The sequence below is a fragment of the Cebus imitator genome, unplaced genomic scaffold, assembly GCF_001604975.1.
Source record: "Cebus imitator isolate Cc_AM_T3 unplaced genomic scaffold, Cebus_imitator-1.0 Scaffold367, whole genome shotgun sequence".
NCBI lineage: Eukaryota > Metazoa > Chordata > Mammalia > Primates > Cebidae > Cebus > Cebus imitator.
In genome coordinates, this window is record NW_016107682.1 from 2,488,355 (window position 1) to 2,511,514 (window position 23,160).

A 23,160-nucleotide genomic window follows, 5' to 3' on the forward strand; every position below is an offset into this window, starting at 1 on the left:
ACCCGCCTCAGAACACCTGTGCAAATCTCCTTGGGAACCAACACGCCACTCCCTGCCAAGCCTCCTCAGCACAGCCCTGTGAGTTCCTTCCCTCTCAGCTGGACAGAAGTTTCTCTCATAGCATTTATGCAACTTCTGAAACCCCACCTCCTCCAAGAAGCCATTCTAGGTTGATTAGAGAGAAATGCAAATAATTCCTGTGGCTACAACTGGAGATATATTTATCTCTATCTCTATCTCTCTGTATATATAGATACATAGTGTATGTATTAGGAGTTATCATCTTCAACAACCACCAAGTTTCTTGGTGTCTCCTCACCGTCACCCACATTGAATGCTGTTATTCTTTTAAAAAGTGAAAATAACTTTAATGTTTTACTGATTATAAAAACATTACATGCTCACATAAGCAGGTAGTTAGGTAAGTGCAGAAATCTATTCAGAAGAATATGAAAATCACACAAACCCCACGATATACAGACACAACTTTCCTTTTTAACTGACAGGTAAAAATGGTATATATTTATGGTGTACAACGTATTTTGATACATGTGTACAGAGTGGAATGGCTAAATCAAAGCAAGCTATTTAACATGCATTACCTCACAGACATCATCTTTGTGATGAGAATTCTTAAAATCTCTCACAGCAATTTATAAATATGTATCATTATTAATTGTAGTCACTATGATGTTCAATAGATCTCTTGAACTTACTTCTTCCGTCTGACTAACATTCTGTGTCCTTTGACCAACATCTCCTCAATCCCCCCAATGCTCAGTCTCTGCTAACACCATTCTCCTCTTTGCTTCAATGAGTTTGACTTTTTAAGATTCCACATATAAATGAGATCACGTAGTGTTTGTCTTTCTGTGCCTGGCTCATTAGTTCACTAACTTAATGTCCTCTAGGTTCATCCATGCAGCTGCAAATGACCAGGATTTTGTGCTTTTCAAACTGGAATAAATAACATTCCATTGTGTATATATACCATGTTTTCTTTCTCCATTCATTATTTGATGGACACTTAGATTGATTTCATATATTGACTACTGTGAATAATTCTGCAATGAACATGGGGATGCAGATACACAGAAACAAGTTATACGATATGCCTATTTACGTAAATGTATTTATTCTTTTTTTTTTTAGATGGAGTCTCATTTTGCCTACCAGGCTGGAGTGCAGCGGCACAATGTTGGCTCACTGCAACCTCTGCCTCCGGGGTTCAGGAGGTGAACCACCTGAACGTGGTGGCGTGCATGCCACCACGCCTGGCTAATTTTTGTATTTTTAGTAGAGACACGGTTTCACCACGTTGGCCAGGCCGGTGATGAACTCCTGACCTCAAGTGATCTGCCTGCTTCGGCCTCCCAAAGTGCTAGGATTACAGGTGTGAGCCACTGCACCTGGCCAGAAATGCATTTATTCATGACTGATATTAGCTCTATGACCCTGCAAAAATTAAACTGAGGCTAATTTCCATAGCAAAGCAGAAGTAGCTACTTATTAATTGGTCCTATTTACATGCCTACCATGAATGAATTATTTTTAGGCTTAAGTGGAAACCTTAAGCTTGACTAAGACTATCATAAGAAAACGGTGAACAGCATATCTACTTGAAGTGGAAGATGAGTGAGCTTCAATCCCATTGTCACTCTGCTACAGACACTGATGAGGCTTATAAAGGCAGGAAACATTAGTTTGAGTAAAAAAAAAAAAAAATGACTGAGGTTGACAAAAGAAGTACCCGCAAGGCATGGTGAGTGGATCTGCCAATCTCTCTGCCCGTCTCCAGACAGTATGACTCTGATTCTAAGCCCAAATTTAGTGGGAGGCCCTGCTGCCACATCTCACGTATGGCTGAGCTCGGTTAAGGTTCGTGGTCACCATCTCCGTTTCATGCATATATGACAAGGAGAAAGTGATTTGCAGCTTCTCCTTCCCTCGTGCTTCTAGGGAGAAGAGAACCTCTGTCCAATTTTATCTGGAGCCTTGTTTTTCCAATCAGAGTCATGGAACAGGGATGAAAGAGAAGAATAAAAACAAGCCAAGACCATCTGATTAGTTTACATAGGAGAGACCAGACTCCCAGGAGGGGAAACGCTATATCTGTAAGATAAAGGGTAGGTGAGAAAAATGTAAGAATCAGAAAGCACTAGATTTTAAAAAAAAGTTCTGGGAAACTTCTTTTTTTTCTTTTTTTCTCTTTTAGAGAAGGAGACGTGATGAAGGCAGCTGTCATATTGTGATAGGTGGAATTTTGAGGAGATAGATGGATAAAGAGATTTTTCAGAAAATCTGCTGTAAGCTGTGGATGAAACTCTTCCTTTAGCATTTTCTGAAAGACTGTAATAAAGATATACATTGCTTTTAAATGATTTTTGAAAACCAATGTGTGCTTCTTCAGGGATGACACTGTGCTGACACGGGGACACGCGGCAGCTCCATTTTATACAAGTTAGGTAGAAACCCCTGTGTTGTTTGCTTAGGGGTTCCACACCCATGCAGCTGATTCAGCTATATCCAGGGAGGTATCTTGTTATAGTTACAAAAGCTCTGAGGTAGGAGCCTGAAGACCTGCATTTGAGTCCTGGTTCTCTCTCTCACCAGCTGAGTGGCCTACGGCATGTCACCTACCCTCCCTAAATTCGGTGCCCTCACCACCAGCTGGGGCAAGGATGGCGCTATCTGCCTGCGCCCTGGACGTCTATGAGAATCAAGTACGGTAAGGGTATGTCAGCTTGCTCCGAGGACTGTGAAGAGCCACCCAAATCATTACTAATTAAGGCCTCTTGGACAGCACGATATTCACCAGCTTACTGTCCTGGTGATAGCAATGGTGACCGGGATGGTTCCAAGACTGTCCCTGCCCAGGGCCATTAGCAATTCTTCTCTGCCCCTTCCTGGTATCTTCTCTGAGTCAGGAGGCAGGGAGGAATAAACTCAGTCCTAGGAAACCTACTGGGAACTGGACAACTTCCCCACCTCATTTCACCCAGGGCCTCCACTGCTGATTAAATGGAAATGCCGGAGGGCATGATGGGCCCAGGCCAGGATTCTCCTGAATCCAGCCTATGCCTGGCCACCATGCCCTGTGCTGATGGTGACCTCACCCGCTGGCTCCCATCTCAGTGGATGGCTCTTTCTGAAAGGCCATTTTGTGACTCGTCTTGAGAGTGCTTCATTCATGCTGGCTGAAGTTCTTTCTTCTTTGCTCAAAATTAACTCTACTCAGCCCAAGGCAGCCAAAAAGAAACCGAACTAGACATGAGTGAGTGAAGACCTTGCATACTCCAAATCTGTTTCCAGGGGAGTTTTCTCTGCTTTCCAGGATTCTAAGAGAATGTCATCCAACCTCAGACGCAACTGCTAGGCTGGAGCCAAGAGCCCACCTTCTGTGGAGGCCTCTCCTAACATGTTCCCAGTAATCCTGAGATCTGCACCTCCCTGTGCAGAAGTAGTCAGACCCATGTCCGGGTATCTATCTGCTGCCTCAGAAGCAGACCTTTCCTTTTTGTTTTTAGCTGCTGAGACCAAAAACTTGGCTGATTCTGTCTCTGGTCTGAGGCAAGAGTCCTTGCATCTGATTTTCCTAAGAGGCAGCCCAGAGGCTGGTCAATAAGAAGCTGGCCTGCTTTCCTTGGCCTCGGCACGGCCAGTTCTGCCCTCGCTCTGAGCCAGGCCAGGAGTGACCAGGGCCCAAAGCAGCACCAGGATCTTGAATTAAGACACAGGCAACTCATTTCACTTTCCTGGCTGCCTCAACACAGCTGTCTTGTCAGCCTGTGTCTCAACCTCTTGAGCGATTCCAGCTGCTGAGCCATGCCTGTAGACACAGCGACATTTGGTTTCTGTTAAAACAGAACAGATCGGTGTGTTCACCTGCTTCATTTTTTCCTTCCTGCACAAAGACAGGGACAGAGGCAGCCAAAAACTGATGCTGCTGATTTGGAGATTTCCCATTCTGTTGCAGTGACTTCATGCCTTGGACTGGCTGCTGCTGGGTCTTTCAAAGCCACTTTATTTCCTGTGTATTTCCAGCACTCAGCCAAAAAGAATGTACAGTATGAAAAAAATGTCTACTACCCCCAATTGCAGACCCTCTGGAAAAAAAAAATACCTGGAGGGCTTTTAAATAAAAGAAATAATTACAACCTGCTGAGTGCCTTACAGAATCCATGAAACTCGACCTTTTCCAAAATATCACAGTATTTCCTGTGGCTTCTGTAGGCTAAGCCTTCGTAGATTTATAAGTATGTCTCCAACACAGTCTCTGGGCTCCATTTTTTTAAATCCAAAAGTCAGATTTGAAAAGCACAAATCCATACTCTTGGAAGACAGCATCCCAAAAGGTGTTAAGTGAAAACCCAGCTGTAAAAATATAGGCCGCCAGCTGTCAGGGGTGGTGGACCCATGTGCATTTTTTTTTTTTTTAATTTAATGAATGGAGATTTGCTCCTCCAGCTTGCTGCCCAGTTGTAGCTTTTCAGAAGCTGAACGTGTCAGGTGTGCCCTGCAGATGTGGATAGCTGCAGCTTACAACTACATGGTGGGTGGAGAGTGGTTTATGAGCCTTGAGATTCATAAATTCTGGTCTCCAGAACTCACAATATAAGCATCGTTAAAAATTGGAAAGGGAGGGAAGAAAAACATTCTGACCTTAAACTACTTGTGATCAACGACGCAGACTCCTGGTAGCCGGACCCAAGAGAAAACAGAAACCTTTGAAAGACAAACCCAAGGAGACAGAAGTTTCTACTGACTTTCCAGAAGAGGTAAAGATTCTAAGCCTAGGTGCACTGTGCATGACTACGTCTTGCTGAGACTATGTGTGGACAGATGAGATGAAATAGAGGGTGGTACAATTAAACGGATGCTTAGTCTTATGTAGACCATCTCAGATAGGCGGTCATAAAAGTATCTTTCCTCAGGTGGTTTTGAACAAATAATTCAGATTATTATTTCAACTTCATGCTCTAGGTTGCCTGCCTTAGTTAAACCCAAGGAACAAGGGACTTTATTTCCAGTGGGGAAGAGTCGAATTCCATATCAATTTACTCTGAATAAAATAGTGAGTACAAACTCACCGATGGACTCTAGTTAGTGTCAGCCTTGGGCTGAATTGGGAACTGATTACCATTTGTGTTCACAGCCTTCTGCCCTCCCCTTTTGTTCCCCTTAACCCCTAATGTTAGAGACCCTCTATTAAAGCTTGGCAGCACCCCCGGCTGGGAAATATCCCCCTGCTCAATCTCTTCTCTAAAAAACCAATGAAGTGATTTCGGTTAAGGTGAAAACAGCTGAGGATGGCCCACCTCCCAGATAACAGCAACGTTTTAATCCTTAAGGGAGAGTTCCAAAAGAGTTGAAATCCTTGGAAACAAGGGAAGCTGAGATCTTTTTAACTGGGAGATGGGCATGTTCAAGGTTTGTTACCTGCCAGCGTCAAGGGAGTATGAGAACACTGCCTGAGAGATGGCAGTGTATGGATGAACTTGATTTACTCCCTAAATCAAGTGCAGGGCTCCAGTGACTGGAAGAAGAGCAAAGAAAATGAAACAGATGTTTTTAAATTGGCATCTCTTTACTTAGCCTTGCTCTATTAAATAGAACAATATATACAACTATTTTTATGCAGAAAGAAAAATTCTAACATGCCCCAATCACCTGCCACAGACACTTTATAAACTTCCTACCATTTGGACTTGCTTCCACCATTTCAGGATTTCAGAATAGACGAGGCAGTCCCATGTGGACCACAAGAATGACTACTGTGCGTTAGGAGAGGCTGTTTTGAGACGTGCAGTGTGTGATTACTGGAGGACACAAGCGAGGCATGGAGTAGAATACACAAACAGGCCATGGTAAGCTCTCAGATGAATTGTCTTGGGCTCCCAGTTAAGCTACAAATCAAGTAGGTAGAACCTTTCTTGTTTCTATGCCTTTCCTTTAGGGATCTAATTCTTGGTAAAGTAACTCAGGAAGAAAAAAAAAATAATGCTTCTTTGTTTCTAGGACTTGGCCTTTTGTTTTATAATTAATATAGATTCCCACCCAATGCATAAATGTTTAAAGCATCATTTATATTGCATTGCCCACTTGTTAAAGTTTAAAATGTTGCAAATAGCCAAGAGTCTGTGCTTTAGTTACAAGCAAACTTGCTCACCCCATGGTCTTAATCTCCAGCAAACAGTGGCATAAATGAAACTCGGGGTCAACTTTGTATTTGCTGTACATCCTTTGCCATTATAAAGTAAGATGAAAAGATGTGCTTTTAAGTCAAAGCCTAGCTTAGAATATTATAAGTATGTACATATATGCGCTGACCTACGATACGTGTGTTTGCATGTGTGTGCACATCTCTATCACATAGTTTATAGAGAAATAGATGAAAAAAGTAGTCCTAATCCAATACTGGTATAATTGAAAAAAAAAAAAAAAGGCACAAGGAGATATAATCTCGTGCCTTCAAATATAGGGATTATTTTGTTAACAAGGAAATGGGTCCAGAGATTGAACCATCTGCATTCTAAAGACCGTATGCAAATAAAGTAAGAGGTTCTTCTTCACGTGGTTCTTAGATACGTTAATGTTCCATGTCTCTTTGACTTATATGTCAACTCATCGGCAGATTGTGCAGTGGTTTCAAATCAAGGAAGCCTCAGTCAACTTGTCCTGGGCTGGGTTCTTGACTAGGTTCCTAACCTGTCCTTAACGGCCAATCCAGCTCCTGGTTCAGTAACTGAGTCCTTGTTTGTTCTATCCTGGTTCGTGTTCTAGGCCTCCCCGGTCTCAGACCGGTTCCTCTGAATCTCAGTCTTACAACCGTAATTTTTAGGCAGTATGGATTTCCATTACAGGGTTCTAGCACAGGAAGCATGGCATTGATAATGGGAAGTTGGTGTGTGTTTCAGTAATATCTCCTTATTAAAGGGGGAGATAAGTCTGCACTGGTGAGAATGTTTGAATTCTAGAATATTTTAAAAAGAGGAAGCTCCAGTGTTTTCCAGTACACAGGGGAATGCTGGCTAGCTGCAAAGGAGTTTCCTGGTTACCGTAATCAAGGTATAAGTGATTGTCAGTATTTTGTGTAATAGGTACTCATGAATTTTAGTAAATATAAGAATTACCCAGGGAGCTTATTAAAATGCACATTCTGGCCAGGAACAGTGGCTCATGCCTGTAATCCCAGCATTTCGGGAGGCTGAGGTGGGTGGACCGCTTGAGGTCAGGAGTTCAACATCAGCCTGGCCCGCATGGTAAAACCCTGTCTCTACTAAATATACAAAAAAATTAGCCAAGTGTGGTGACGGGTGCCTGTAGTCTCACCTGAAGGCTGAGGCAGGAGAATCTCTTTAACCCAGGAGGTGGAGGTTGCAGCATGCCACTGCACTCCAGCCTGAGCCACAGAGCGAGACTCCATCAAAAAAAAAAAAAAAAAAGCACATTCCTAGATTCCTAGAGTCCATTCCCAGGGGTCCTGATTCAGAAGCTATGGGGTGTAGTTTATGAGTTGTGGACTTTCCCCCTATTCTCTCTTGGGTAGAATTTTGAGAAACATGGCTCTACGCCTTCATTGAGCAACATCCATATATAAATTATAAATTTTAATTTCATACAGACTATTATTGTTATAAAAATATTTACTGTCTTTAAAAAGTTTAGTCTATCCCTTACAATCTCACTTGCACCATTAATTCTTCCAGTAAATTATTTCTATAAAACATAGATGTAAAAGTTAACATACCCTGATCCAGAATGAATTACCACAAATTGCTCTAAGCAGGGATGAAATGCAAATTAATGAGATTTCTGTAAATGCTTATTTTTTTCTAACTAATATTCTATAGTGGTGAGTTATGATATGTAGTCAAATATTGAACTGTTTTAGCTATTTCAGGAGATTAATTTAAAGGCTATTTTTATACTAGCTAAGAGAGGGAGAGTAAGCTGATGATCAATTTAAGTAACCCTTGCCTTAACAGACTAAATTTTGTGGGAAAAAGTAAATGCAAACCAGAATTGCCCAGGTAAATGTTGCAGGGTGTCTGTTAGCACACAGATAGTGTCTCCTTTTACCAGGAGATAAGACAGAGAGAAATCTGTTCCCTGATTTTAGATGTCTAATAAATAACAAAAAGAATAATGATAATAGCTAATATTAGGGCTGGGTGCAGTGTCTCATACCTGTGATCCCAACATTTTGGGAGGCCAAGGCAGGAGGATTGCTTGAGCCCAGGAGTTCAAGATCAGCCTGGGCAACATAGTGAGACCCCATCTCTACTAAAAATAAAAAAGTTAGCCTGACGTGGTAGTGTGCACGTGTAGTCCCAGCTACTCAGGAGGCTGAGGTGGAAGAATCGCTTGAGTCTGGAATGTCAAGGCTGCAGTGAGCCGCGAGCACACCCGTGCACTCCAGCCTGGGGAACAGAGCAAGACCCTGTCTTGAAAAGAATATAGCTAATATTAATCCAACCCTTTCTATGTGCCAAGTACATTTGATTTGTTATTTCATTTTATCTTCACAACATCCCTACAGATGGATACTATTATCAGCTCAAGTTTACAGTTGAGGAAATGGAGGCTCAAAAAGGTTAAGTAATTTGCCCAAAGTCACAGAGCCAAATCTGACACCAAAGCCTAGGAGTCCCAGGTCACATCTACAGCTGAGAAAGGACTCACGCTCCACGCTGCCACTGGTCTCCTCTATCGGTATTTCCTTTGTTTTAGGCCTAGCTAAAACCTACAGTTTGAAGAGTTCATGCTGAATGAAGTGACCTACAGAGAATAATTATGCAGATAATTTTCTTTAGGAAACAGAAAAAGAATCTCTTCTAAAATTTCAGTTTCAATATATTTTTGCAAGCATATTTTTGTCCCAGTTGCTACCATGTGCAGCCTTGTCTGAATCTGGTGGCCAAACCACAGTGAGCATTCTGTCCAGGGACAGCAGCGGTTTTGGGCAGCCTAATAATTAGGACTCTCCATGTACATAATCTTTCGGGGAGAGAGGACATGACATTGAGATTAGATTAGAGGAAAAAGAGTGAAAGAGGACCGCGGATCGTAATCTATTCCCTTTTGTGATCAACATGTAGAAAACAGTTTCAGAAATATATTTTCATTTTTCACTGAAAAAAATATTTGTATCCCCTTCAGGGAAGGCAAGAAAAAGTAGGACTCAGTATCCTAGCAGTTGCTTTAGAAAGAGGAAATCGGCTGGCCCTCTGCCATGCATGCTTCATACCCAAAGCCACCTAGGTCCATTAACAGTCCTCTGAGGTGCGGAGGGCGGGGGTGGAGTCATGCATCTTAGTTCCAACTCCAAGTTGGGGGTCTCGTTACCCCACGATACAGGGATTCTTTCATTCCACTGTGAGGACCTGGATGGCAGAAGGCATTTTCAAGCAGGCAGTGAGGAGATCAGGGAAAAAAGCAGGTGGGGGCTTGAATGTAAAACAGTGCAGAAGGCCTGAGAGACCAGGAGAACAGGGAGAGGCCACAGTTGGAGGCCCCAAGGAGTATGTCTCCTAAAAGCCTTCAGCTGAATGTCCTTTCCCTTCCCATAGTGGGGCATCTGTCTCCACGCCCTGTCCGTGTTCACCTTGTTCTGCCTCCTTTGACTGATTCCAACGCTGTTGTCATGCATTGATTACTTATGGCAAATAACGTCAGGAGGAATTGGCAGTTGCGTGAAGATCGGTGGTGGGAGAAAGAAGTGAGACTAGCAGGAAACGGATCATCATTATTATTTAATTAAGGCTTGCTATTACAATAATAAATAATAACAATGAGAATAATAATAATGACCATAAACTAGCATTTAGTAGGTCAGGCACTATGCCAACCATTTAAAATATGCATGCTTATTTAATCTTTATGCTATTTTGATCAGTATTTTCATTATCCCACTTTACAGATGAGGATGTTGAGGCGTAAGGAGGTTAAGTACCTTGACCAAGGTCCTGGGCAGCTGAGTGGTAGTGCTGGGGCCTAGATCCCACATTCTGACTGCAGACTGACTCCAGTGCCTGCTATCTTGACCACCACGTGCCTGACTTTCACAGGTGTTAGCTTCCTGCATCCTCAAGGCACCAGGCTAACTAAGCGTGGCTCTCCCTTCTTACAGATGAAGAAACTGAGGCTCAGAAACAGTAAACAATCTGCTCATGGGGAGGAACAGAATTGAGGAACAAAAACAGCCTCTAAGCTCCTCTACCACAACTGCATAGGCCACTCTGTGAAACACACTCTGAGTAAGGATGGGACTTTATTTCTTACTGCTATGACTCCGTGTCTAGGTAGAAGCAGAAGCATTTGGGAAGGGGAAAGAGATCCGACCACATGCGTTAGGAGGTAGGGAAGCTGTATGCATGTAACATATCTCCCGGGGCCCCCATCACGTGAGAGGGGAGCCATCAAAGTGGCTTTGATACCTTTGATATCTCCAATGTTCATTCCGTTAATCCATGCATTCACCAAGTACTTACTGAATACCAATTCTCTCTCAGGAACTCTGCTGGTAACTGCGAATACCAATGGACACGGTCTCAGCCCTAGGAGCTTATGTCCTAGTGGAAGATGGAAATAAAAACAGCCACTGTGCTCTGAGGGCCTGCATGGGCAGGCACTGGCTCTCCACCCTTCATCCATTACTGTATTTGAATCTCACAACCACCATGCCAGTGTAGGTGTCTCTATCTCTATTTCATAGATGAGGAAATGGAGCCCAGATGAACTAAATGACACTATGCCAAATCACACTAGCAAGCAACGAGATTGGAATCCAAACCTAGGTTTTCAGAATTTAAATCCATACTACATGAACAAGAGTTTGGGGAGAGGAAACAGATCCAGCAACCTGTGTTAGGAGACGGGGAAGCCATATGCGTGAATAACATATCTCCCAGGGTCCCCATCACTCGAGAGAGGGGCCATCCATAAGGAGGGGAAAAGGGTATCTGAGCTAGGCTGAGTCTTCTTTGACTTGCTAAAAAAATGGGGAGGGAGAAGGCAATGGGCCAGTATGGGAGAGAATAAGAAAGAGAGAAGGCAGAAATGAGGAAAGAACATTGGGCAAAGAGAGAAGCCTCTTCGAGCAGCAATCCCAACCAAAATTTCAGGCACCAACACAAGCCCACTGACGCTCAGACACCTCTCACTTTCCCCATTTCCTTCCCGATGGCACAACTGGAAGCTCTGATTTCGTATTTCCCTTTCCTTCTGGCTGATGCACCCTGACAAATACAGTATGTAAAGCACAGGGACGTGTGAAAGGAAAGCGTGAGGGTTGTTTTCCATCTTCCTATAATAGAGTTTCAATTTGGTACCTAAATAAACAATCTATTTCAGTGGCTCCCCTTTGATATCTCCAATGTTCCCTTCTGTTATTTCTGGCAGTTCCCAATCCTGTGATGTGATTAGAGAGGATGATTACACTTACATAACAGCATCAAATTAATTTGCCGCCGAGAACAACAGCGGTAGGAAATCATTGGAGTTCTCAAATTGCTCCCCCTACCCCCACCCGCCTCGAGTTTATTTAAGTGACATCAAGGGATTAGAGCGAAGTCGGTCAGTAGAGCAGTGCTGGGAAAACAACCAAAACATCGACTCTGACCTTGTAAACGAAAGAGGAGCAGAGCAAATAATGAATAGTGCTGGTCCCAGGCCTGGTGCAGGGGCCATCGGATGAATCAGCCTCCCAAACACACATTTCCGTCTGTCTGCGGGAGAAAGAAACAAACTGTACCTTTCGGTGCAGATTAGATCCATTTTCCTGGAGCTCGGTCCAGCCAACCGGGGACTGTCAAAACCAAAGATATTTGAGATTTTGCTTATGTTTCTTTGCTTTGCTTTTTGGACCCTTTTCAAAAAAACAAAAAGAATGTAAAAGTTGAGTTGAATTTTTTTACTCTGTGATCCCTGAACAAAAATCCAGAAAAAAAAAAAAAAGCTTCTGTTTTTCTAAAAGATAGGACAATAACAGCTCAGAAAACTGTTGCCTGGGTTTCCACCAAAGGTTAGAGGTTCAGAACAGGGAACAGCACGTGGGTGGCATAGAAAAGAGATGCCTTTAGGTCCTATTCCCAGTTTAGTTCTGACGCTAACCTTTGACAGTTATTCAAACTCTCTGAGCCTTGGTTTTGGTACCCAAGAAAGCAGATGTTACCGTCTTTCATCTCTATTACAGGGTTGGTATTCACCCATCCATTCATTCCGTTAATCCATCCATTCAACAAGTACTTATTGAACACCAACTCTGTCTCAGGCACTCTACAGGTAACTGGGAATACCAACGGACGTGGTCTCAGCCCTAGGAGCTTATGTTCTAGTAGAAGATGGAAATAAAAATAGCCGCTATGCTCTGAGGGCCTGCATGGGCAGGCAGTGACTCTCCACCCGTCATCCATTATACTATTTATTTTTTTGGTTTGCTTTTTGAGATGGAATCTTACTCTGTCTCCCAGTCTGGAGTTTAGTAGCGTGATCTCAGCTCACTGCAATGTCTGCCTCCCAGCTTCAAGCAGTTCTCCTGCTTCAGCCTCCCGAGTAGCTGGGACTACAGGAGCATGCCACCATGCCTGGCTAATTTTTGTATTTTTAGTAGAGGTGGGCTTTCGCTATGTTGATCAGGCTGGTCTCAGACTCCTGACCTCGTGATGTGCCTGCCTCAGCCTCCCAAAGTGCTGGGATTACATGTGTGAGCCACCGCGCCCAGCCTCATTACCGTATCTGAGTCTCACAACCACCATGCAAGCATAGGTATCTCTGTCTCCAGTTTACAGACGAGAAAATTGAGCCCAGATGCATTAAATAACACAAGAGATTGGAATTCAAACCTAGGTTTTCAGAATTTAAAGCCATACTATATCCCTTTATATTTTTGGAAACTGATAAGCTCTAAAGCACTGTGCAAATACAAGGAATTGCTTTAAGTATGTTTGCACAAGCTGTTCATATACTAGACAGACGTCACAAATGCACGAATTTCTATTGCTTTACTCCAGTGATTACAGCACTTGATTCTTTTTAAAGCAAATCCACGTCCATTGCTCCATTTGATCCTTGTAACAGCACTGTGATACACGTGGAGCAAGTATTATTACTCCCACTGGACAGATGAAGAGACCAACATTACGCAACTAGCTAAGGCCCTTAACCCACACTTGGAACACTGGTCAGTGGCTAGTCACTTGCTCTTTACCCTCAACCTCCTCTCAATGGGTCCGAACAAGGCTAGGATTATGTTGTCAGTTTTGGCCTCGATAGATTTATGGGTACTTCCTATATTGTGTTGGTCTTTTGGGTCCCAATGGCATCCCTTTTTGGGTAGAAATCCGTATTTGCAACATAGCATGAGCTATTTTTACATTTGCCTGCTTTGAAAATCATCGGCTGCTTTTCCACCTTATGAGAACGTGTCACATTTTCCCATCACCTTTTGTTAACATCATCAACATCTCACCAACACGGAGATTTCACTGTGCATTCCTCTCACTTAGCTCTTTTAGAAGATTCCTCTTAATACCAATGTGTGGGGCTTCCAAAGTTGGGATTATTCCAATGACATGAATTTGACCCTTTGTTTCAAACAAACTCTTGCTCATTCCTTCTGCAGTGTAGAATCCATATCGTCTGACTTTGCTTTTTCATACTTCTCTTCATAAAATAGACATCAAAAAATTATTTGGACTGTTTTACTCTCATGCCTTGGTTCCTGTAACTGAAATGCTTGACCCCCAACTTTGACACCCTTCCCTCATTCTTCAGGGACAACTCAACTTCCACATCCTTGAGGATACATGTCCACAATACCTCTGCCAACACTAACATCCACGTCCTCTGAATTTCCAAACCCCATAGACTGTCACAGATTTGCTGCACAGGCACGTTGAGGAGCTCTGGTCCTAGTTCCTTCTTAAACAGATGAGGAAACCAGGACCCAGAGAGGGCAAATGACTTTCCAGTTGGTGCCAAAGCTGGAACTAGGGCTCCATTCTCTTGCTTCTTGAACAGCTTCCCTTAGACTGCTTTTCCTTTCCTTCTAAAGTCTGTGGAACATGGATTGTGTATGCTCAGTCTGGAATGAATATCTCTCTTATCATCCCCATAAACTCAGACTACTTCTTGAAGATGAGAACTGAGTCTTTTTCATCTCTGAATCCCACAGCATTTTTCACAAGCTCAACACATAGTAGCTGTTGAAGAAATGGTTGAACAGCTATCAATAAATTTTGGGATAAATGTTCTTGATGGAAAGAATCTGCCTTTTCACCCATAAGGTTGTTTGCTAACTCATCTCCTGTTGGTTTCCTCTCTTGTTCTTATAGCAGTTTCTCTCCTCAACTCAAATCACATCCACTCCGTTCCGCACCTCTGCAGAAAACTCTGACTTCAACCTAAGCTGCATTCATTCATTCGCTCATTCATTTATTCACTGAATATTTGCAAAGTGTCTGTAGGGGATGCAGCAGTGAACAAAATGAAATCCTTGCCTTGGTGGAGCTTATCATCCCTCAATATCTCCACCTTCTCCTAAGTGACAGCTCCCAACTCGAGGGAAATCCAGAGCTTCACAAAAAGTTTCTGCAGTGTTCATGTCATTAAACGTGATAATAGCAGATATTTTAACGCCTACGTAAATAACTGAATAAATGCAATGACTACTTACATATGTTTTTCATTTAAAAGTACAGAGTTTGGCATTTGCTACCTGTGCTCATGACTTTCTCACTCTCTGCCATTGAATGAAGAGCTGAATGTTACCAGTTACTGTGGCAACTGAAGAGGCAATTTAAAATGTTTATTTTTGGCTGGGCACAGTGGCTCATGCTTGCAATCCCAGCAGTTTGGGAGGCCAAGGTGGATGGATCACGAGGTCAGGAGTTCAAGACCAGCCTGGCCAAGATGGTGAAACCTCGTCTCTATTAAAAATACAAAAATTAGCTGGATGTGGTGGCACGCGCCTGTAGTCCCAGCTATTCGGGAGGCTGAGTCAGGGGAATCACTTGAACCTGGGAGGCAGAGACTGCAGTGAGTCAAGATCATGTCCCTTCACTCTAGCCTGGGTGACAGAGCAAGACTCTGCCTCAAAAAAAAAAAAAAAGTTTATTTTTGGTTGTTTAATTGCTTAAGCTGTCTAATTCTTATGCACAGTGGGTTTTTGATAAAGACAAATAGTAGAAGAATTCTGAAGTAAAAATTTTAAAAGTTTATGGAGAGTGTGCATCTGATGGTAACTTTGTAAATATATGTCAAGGTATTCTTCACTGGATTTCAGAACTGCATTTACCTCTCACATAACCCATTAAGATCCCTCCCTAAGTTCAAAAATCAACGTAAATAACAGAAAATTTGGTGTTGCTTATGTCCAATTTGGCTTTTAATTTTTTGGATAGTTGTGTTTACTAATAGCAGCCAGAAATCCTTTTATTTCATTAGAAATAAAGAAACAAAGAATAAAAATAAATCACATTTTTTACCCAAAAGGTAAGCTTTTTTACCATTAGTTGTAAATCAGATTTGGCCTGTTTTTATCTACTTTTGATATTATGAGACAGTTAAATTTCAACCCACAGTTCAATTTTTATTTAGTTGCCAAACTAAGCATACTAATGGATGTCATTTTAATGTCTGTTTCATAAATTGTCATTTCTTACATAATTAAAGTAAATTAAACCATGGGCATCACTTTTTAGATGGAGCTCATTCAGAATTTATTATAATTCATGAATATTAGTAAATACTGTATTCAATTAATTTTGTAATAAAATCTTTAATATATACTTATCTAAAATCACACATACATTTTAAAACATTAACTCACTTCATGTTGCATTATATGCAAAATGATTAGATGTCTAAAAAAATGTTCAAGTTATATGTATGACTATAAAATGAGTTTACAAGTTTAGAAGTGGTTGGGGAATGCTATTCTAGACTCTGTATAATCTGCCCTTGCCCTTACGATCTTTGCACCTTCTCTATGACAACTGTCCCTCTCAGCACCACTGATCATCCTTTCTCTCTCCCACATTATCAATCTTTCCTTTTCCACTTCTTCCCAGCCAACCAACTATATACAGCATCAGGAAACCTCCTTCCCAGTCCTGTCTTCCCCTCAAGATGCTACTTTACACAGCCAAACTTCTGGAAAGAGTATTTTTCTGCCATTTTCTCTGTCTCAAGGCCTTTGTATTAGCTGTTTCTTCTGCCTAGCATGTTCTTCTCACGATTCTTTGCATCAGTGGCTGGCTCCTGCCATTCAGGTTTCAGCTCCGGGAAGAGCTGACCAACCCTGCTACAGTGCCCAACCAATCCCTCTTCTGATTCTGAGTATTTATCACTATCTGATGTTTCTCTTATTGTTCCCAAAACAGAACATCCCTGGATGTGACTCCAGGGGTGTAAAATGGTGCCTGGCACATAGAAAGTGGCCAGGCTTACTTGTTGCATAAAGGAATAGACGAACACATGATTAACCCTTTCAGTCTCCCTTGCTGGTTTCTTCCCTCTGTCCTGACCCCCAAATGCTTGCTTTGTGCAGGAGTCTGCCTTTCAAACTCTTCTGTTCTTCCTTTTCACACTCTTGCTGGGTTATCACAGCCACTTGTCACCCTCAGAATTCCAACATTCACCCACATGGAGATGGCAAACACAGAGCGTGGTATAGCCCAGCAATGCAGACGATGCTAGTACATCTCCACTCTCTTTTCCAGATAGTCCACTCCTAGTGTGTGCATGCTGTTCCAGACAGGATCTTCTAATCGATCAGACCAGCATCTCTAGGTGAAGGCTATTGACTTTATTTGACCTATATGTCAATGACTTCCCAAATCTATGTTTGTAGCACTGGAGTTTTCAGACCCCTTTGTCAAACAACCTTCCAGACACTTTCATTTGTTCACCTCTAGCAGCCTGCACCATACTCGGCGCAGGGTGAATGCTCCCTAAATCTCCATGCTACGATAAGCATGTATTCGGTGACACTACCCACTCGGATAGTCTTTGCCAGCTTGCTAGGTAGAAAAGGGAGGCTCACCTACCTGTGCTTCTCTTCTTTCAGAGTCATGGTGGCGATTTGCCAGGTCTTGAGCACAATACCCATTTGTAACAAGTTACACGTTTTGGCCAATAGTTCCACAATTTCACCCTTGAGTTCCTTCAAAAGTCTTGGGTGGCTGCCATCAGTTCCGGTGATTTATTTACACCGAGGGTGTCATTCTAGGACATCCTGTCCATTTGCCACAACTTGTTCCAAGGCTTTAGACCTCTCTGTTTTCAAACACAGTTGGAGAGTGGGAATTTTCCTCTTCACCACCATGGTAACAGTGAATACCAAGGATTTGCCGTGATTCTCTCAATGATTTTTTTGGTCATCTTTAAAGTGGTGATGATCAAGTGAGTCCAACTGGTACAATCGTCTTTCTCATTTTTTTACTGCCATTGGTACACAATAAAAGAATGCTTTCTGATTGGCATAGGAATTCCCTGCAAAGTCATCCTCAAATTATCTCCTGAAATATTGTGCCAACTAACTCTAGAAAGTTCCAGCTGATAACTCAGATGGACTCAAAAGCTTTCACATGCAGCAGATCGTTGAATCTGAATTAACAGTTCTGAAAGACGGATAAGAGAGGCTAGACAGTTACCACTTTACAGGCAAAGAAACTGAGGCTCAGAGTGGTCAAGAGATCTGAATGTCACATAGCAAGTTAGCAGCTGAGCTGAGGCTCAAACCATTCTGTAGATTTACAATCCAGTGGGTTTTCTCCTTGCTACACCTTGATTCAGTTGAACTGCATCAACCTATCCTAATCCAATCAAATGCTCAATGAATAGTCATTAGGACAACTGGAAAGAACTAACTGACGTCAAAATGGTTGATTCAGTAGCCACATGCAGCTCTGGCCTCATGTAACAAAAATGCACTCTGCTAAGAAATATTCCCCAAGAGCCTGAGAGAACATACTGAGAGTCCTGCCCCACAGAGGACAGCCCGGACTATGTTTGAGGGTGGACAACACACTACACGTAAATACACACACAGCTTTGTGCATTTCAAGGCTTAAAAGTTCTTGTTGCTAGATTTTATCTTGAGATTAATTGAATTCTCACTATAGGATCCTCAACAGGAATCCAGGTTGAAGGGGACATGGGGGCCACCTCTAGGAATGAATACATCATCAAACGGGGGGCAACTTTGAGTCAGTAGCAACCACAATTCCCACAAGAGAATAATGAGGAAGCTGAGTAGTTGGAAGGATTAAATACTGGCATTTCATTTTAGGATCGTATTTTGTGTGCAACCACAGCTCCAGACCTGAAAGACTGGCCGTCTCAGACTTGCCCATAAACATAGAGAAATCTGCCTCTAACGTAATCTGACATCGTCCCTACTCTCTGATTAACCACTTTTGGGTAGGCCTCAAAGAAGTGCATGCCAAATGATGCCCTGTGGATCTCTGGGGCTGCCAGTTTCATTTTCACTTCTACCTACTCTTTTCCCAAGTAGTATCTTGCCAGTGGAGACAATCTGACGGAACGGAAAGAAGTATTTAACCATCTTTGATACAAAGATGGGAGGGGGAAATAGGACTTGCTATCCCCTTTTCCCCCCATCGACGAGACAAAAAATAATTCGTTAGATTTAATTTCTTTGCTACAAAGATTACTCTGACAGAATTTTGGACATGTCAGTCACTCAACTCAGTATTTTAAATTTTTTAAAAGCATGACCTTGAAGTGTATGTGGGATTTTTTAGAGTTTTATATTTGAAGGTCCTGAATATTTTATAAAAAGTTCAATTTGTATGTGTGTTTTTTAAAAAGGTTTTAATTTGGTTCATTACAAGCTCTCTGAGCTTAAAAACATTTTTTTTCTAATGTTTCTGAGCCTTCCTTTGGAAGAATAAAATGCTCTTCTAACAAATGTCAATTGATCACTGGGGTCGAGGAACCGTGCAGAGGATGAATGTGGGCTAAACATTCTCTGGCACCTAGTTGATCTCTCCCACATTAAGCGTACTTGCTAATGAAGAGAGCATTGGTTTGGGACTGAAAAACAGGATTCCCTTAGTCTGTTAATTTACTTGGAATAATTCATTAGCTGACACTTTTAGCTGTGAATTTAGCTGGTAAATCCCAGGTCACCCCAATATTATGTGTAAAGAGGATAGTTCAGTTTTTGTGTGGGAACTTCGGGAGGATGGATTAAAGCCCTTTCTCCCATAGTTACCCTGACATAAGGGAGCTTGTTAATAAAGAGCTCTTCAGATCCTTTCCTTTGTACAGGCACTATATGAATATTTATGGAATATTTCATCTGTAAATAGCATTAAAATATAAACAGAGCATACCAAGAAGTAGGAAGGCCATTTTCACCGAATGCATAGCAGTGCTGTGAGCATGCTGGGGTTCCATTCCTGGTTACCAGCTAAGGAATAGCAAAGAAGGAAAAAGTTGTTTGTTTAACAAATGAGGGGACAGCAAATCGTGTGATCCGGTGGAGCTTTGGTGTTCTTGTTAATCAAGTCTTCTGGGTAACTGAATGATCTCTGCATGTCTGTACACGCAGACACACATGCAGACACACACACAGACACACACACAGACACACACACAGACACACACACACACACACACACACAGACACACACAGGTGCCTCATATTTGTAACCACTGCAACTGGTCATATGAAAACGTGGCTTTTGTAGATAAAAAAGAGGTCAAATATCAGAATTTTTGTATGACTCTGCCTAATTAGTGCCGCCCTAAGTTTCTGGCCTTTCTTTTGGGCACAGGGAGGGGTGGGAATATGGAATCGCTGTTTACATGCGGGCTCCTTCTAGCAAGCTGAGCAGGAAAGGGAGGAGAGGGAGGAGTTGAATGAAGCCTTCACGGAGACCCACTTCTGCAGATTCCATGGACAACACTGCCTCTTCGAGCAGCCGGATAGAGGATGTGGGGGTGGCACCCAGCCTGTACACCAAAGACGCTGCCCACTCACCAGTTGTGGCTGTGTGCTCTGGATTGCAAACCTCTGGTACCCATCACAGATGTATTACCAATTTTCAAAGGGATTAGTATACAATAAAATACACTCAACAAGAAAACCACCCAGAACGCAATGAATCACTCTTTGATTATTCAGGAGGCATTTTAGGATCCTATAGTGCCTTAGGGGCAGCATTACAAACATCAATTATCTTATGGTAAATGTGTAGAAGAGCTAGTTCACTAGTTAAGAAGACCTGGGCAACTCTCTTTTATGATGTGTTTTTTTAAAAAATAATGTTCTATCCCAGGCTTTTCTACTTTCAAGCACTTGCCCAGAACGTTGCTTCCATTTTTGCAAAAATGGCTCATTTACCAGCTTGGAGAAGTACCTCTTCTATGGTGTGCCTGAGTAAGTAAAACTGAAATTCTCTCATTTTCCTATGAGCTGTTTCCAGGGTAGACTTCTGTCCTTCTTCCTAACCATTTAAGTATGGCTCTGATTAAATTCAAAACACCATACAAGTTTGGTCTGACAAAGATGACAATTTTTTTTTTAGAAAGGGCAGTCGAGTAGCACACTTGGGCATGGTTTGGTTTCAAATGCTTCTTAAAACCAGGAAGGTGTGTGATTCTATTGCATTCAGGCCAATCGCAGGCTAAGTTTCCCCTTCTTCGAAAAGTACTGCGGTTGGTAATGAAAAGAAAAAAGTCTGGTCCTTGGAAATCAAGTCCTTGAGCACTTTTGAAAACAAATCCATCCAAAACATCTGTAAGAATGTTATCTTTAAAAACCCAGGTGTCTAAAACATAAGGGGAAAAATAAACAAATGAGATTTTGTCCACCAAGTTTTTGAAAAACAGGTTTCCAGCAGAAACATAGTGTCTAGAATAAAATGCTGTTGGCTGTATGAATCTTTATTTTCCATGGCGATTCTTCCTTTTTGGTCTTCAACACAGAATGGAATTTCTAGGTAAATCTCGTCAGATTTTCCAAAAGTACTGCTCAACTAAACAAGGGGATTCCAGGCAAGACAACATCTCTGGGAGGCTCAACTTTGGCTTGAATGTATTAAAAACTTCCGGTTCTTAATGTAAATTTTAATGGTGACAGACCCGAAGCAGCCAGACACAAAGGTTAAGGCATTATACATGAATAACTGAAGACAGATGTGCTGTATTTCTATCAAACCAAAACCACAGGCCTGTTTCTTGCCCAATATATGGGGAAAGGTCACCAGAATTCAGAGAAAGGAGGATACATTACAGCTGACTGCGTGCTTTAAAGAATTGCATCACACACACACACACACACACACACACTGCACACCCTACACACACAGAAAGAATAAAGGAGCACCTCCAGGTTGCTTATACACATATTTACTCCTACTATTATTAGGTAAGCCTACACATAATCTCAAGAAATGTCATTTTACTTGAAGCAACTCTGGCTTTGTAGCTACATTTTGTTACAAGTTCAGTATCATCTAACTGCTACCTTAAAATTATGTCTCCAACGGGGACACTATTGGTATTTTGTAAACTGCTGCTGCTTCTCCTCTTTCTCTGTTAGACATAGTCTAATTGGTTTAGAAAATGACATTCAAGATGCTGCTTTGCCAATTAGAACTTCCGCTACCTGATTCTTGAAGGACATAAGCATGCCTAATTGTGTGCTCAGACATTTTATTAAGTTGTTTTGAGTGCTGAAAGTCTTTTAACCTTCATATAGACCCATATTCATTAAAAAAATGTTTTCAGGGAAAAAATAACAGGGAAAAAGGCATTTAATTACAAATAAAAGTTCTGTTTCCAATATGCACAGATTTTCTGCCAGTCTACCAAAGCAAAGGCAGACTGCAGATGGTAAAAACTGAGTTGGGAAAACTGCACAGACATTTTCCCAAAACGTTCTCAACGATTCTGCAAATGTCATTCTGGGTAGCTGGGAGGGAAAGACAGCAAGCACCATCTTGCCAGGGGCAGAACCTACTCTCAAGCCGCTTTTGAGAGAAGAGCTGAGCAAATATTATTTAGATGTTTCCCCTGCCCTAGAAACATAGTCCTTGGGTTAACTTGCTCTTTGGACAAATTGAGGAACAGTGTCTCCTACCAGGGAAACTATCTCATGCAAGAAAAAAAGTTCCCTTAAGCATCAAATGATTGTTCCTTAACTTTCTTTTAGAAAGTTACCTTTTCAGCCAGCTTGGTGGCTCAAGCCTGTGATCCCAGCACTTTGGGAGGCTGAGGCGGGCAGATCATGAGGTCAAGAGACTGAGACCATCCTGGCCAAGATGGTGAAACCCCGTCTCCCATGAAAACACAAAAATTAGCTGGGCGTGGTGGCACACACCTGTAGTCCCAGCTACTCAAGAGGCAGAGCCAGGGGAATCACATGAACCCAGGAGGCAGAGGTTGCAGTGAGCCGAGATTGCACACCTGCACTCCAGTCTGGGTGATAGAGCGAGACTCCGTCTCAAAGAAAATTTAAAAAAGTTTCCTTTTCAAAAGTTTAGGAAGTTACAGGGCATGATAAACTCTTGACGAAATCTAAGGCAGAGGAGCGAGGAGGTTCACTACTGACAACCTTCCAAGAGAACCCAGTCATTAATGAGGCCCAACTGTCACCAATCATATGGATTCCCATGTGGGACACACTTTAGCATGAACACAACCTTGCCTTGGAAAGCATATATGGGAAAATATGCCGGCGGGGGAGGGTAGCTCCCGAATTCTACTGCTCAAAGATGTTTGCCATAGACTAGGCTGACTCGCCCATTCAGGCACCCCTCACGTTCCCGCTGGAACTACCCATCAGATTTGAGATCACCCACGTGTGTTTTCCCACCTCTGGAGGCTTTTATTTTCTGCTTCCTCCCTTCTTAGTACAGTGCCAATCACTGCTCTCTCCCGCCGCCCCCTTCCCCAAAGGCTCTCTGAGGCTGCTCCCTTTGTGATTGGCATCTCATTAATGAAGAAGGGCTGGTGTCTCTCATTACAGTTACAGTGAGTGAGAGGACCTCAGAACTAATTTACTTGCTCTCACTAGGGAAGACACTTGCCTCCATCAAGAACTTCACTTTCCTGCTGCCTGTGGCAATAAAAGAACCCGTTTTGTTTTAACATTAATAAGGTGAGAGAATAGAGAATTTCCAA

General features: G+C 42.3%; 1 long non-coding RNA gene across 2 annotated transcripts in view; it reads left to right on the forward strand.

Moving 5' to 3' along the window:
* LOC108288204 overlaps nucleotides 1–23,160 on the forward strand; it is a 36,541-nt gene that overhangs the window by 2,159 nt on the left and 11,222 nt on the right. Inside the window, exons 2-5 of one of the 2 annotated variants that reach the window (XR_005196647.1) lie at nucleotides 1,960–2,126; nucleotides 2,614–2,728; nucleotides 4,691–4,778; nucleotides 5,727–5,917. This is a non-coding gene — a long non-coding RNA (uncharacterized LOC108288204). The remainder of the gene's footprint in view (nucleotides 1–1,959; nucleotides 2,127–2,613; nucleotides 2,729–4,690; nucleotides 4,779–5,726; nucleotides 5,918–23,160) is intronic. The other variant, XR_001818641.2, reaches the window with a different exon arrangement.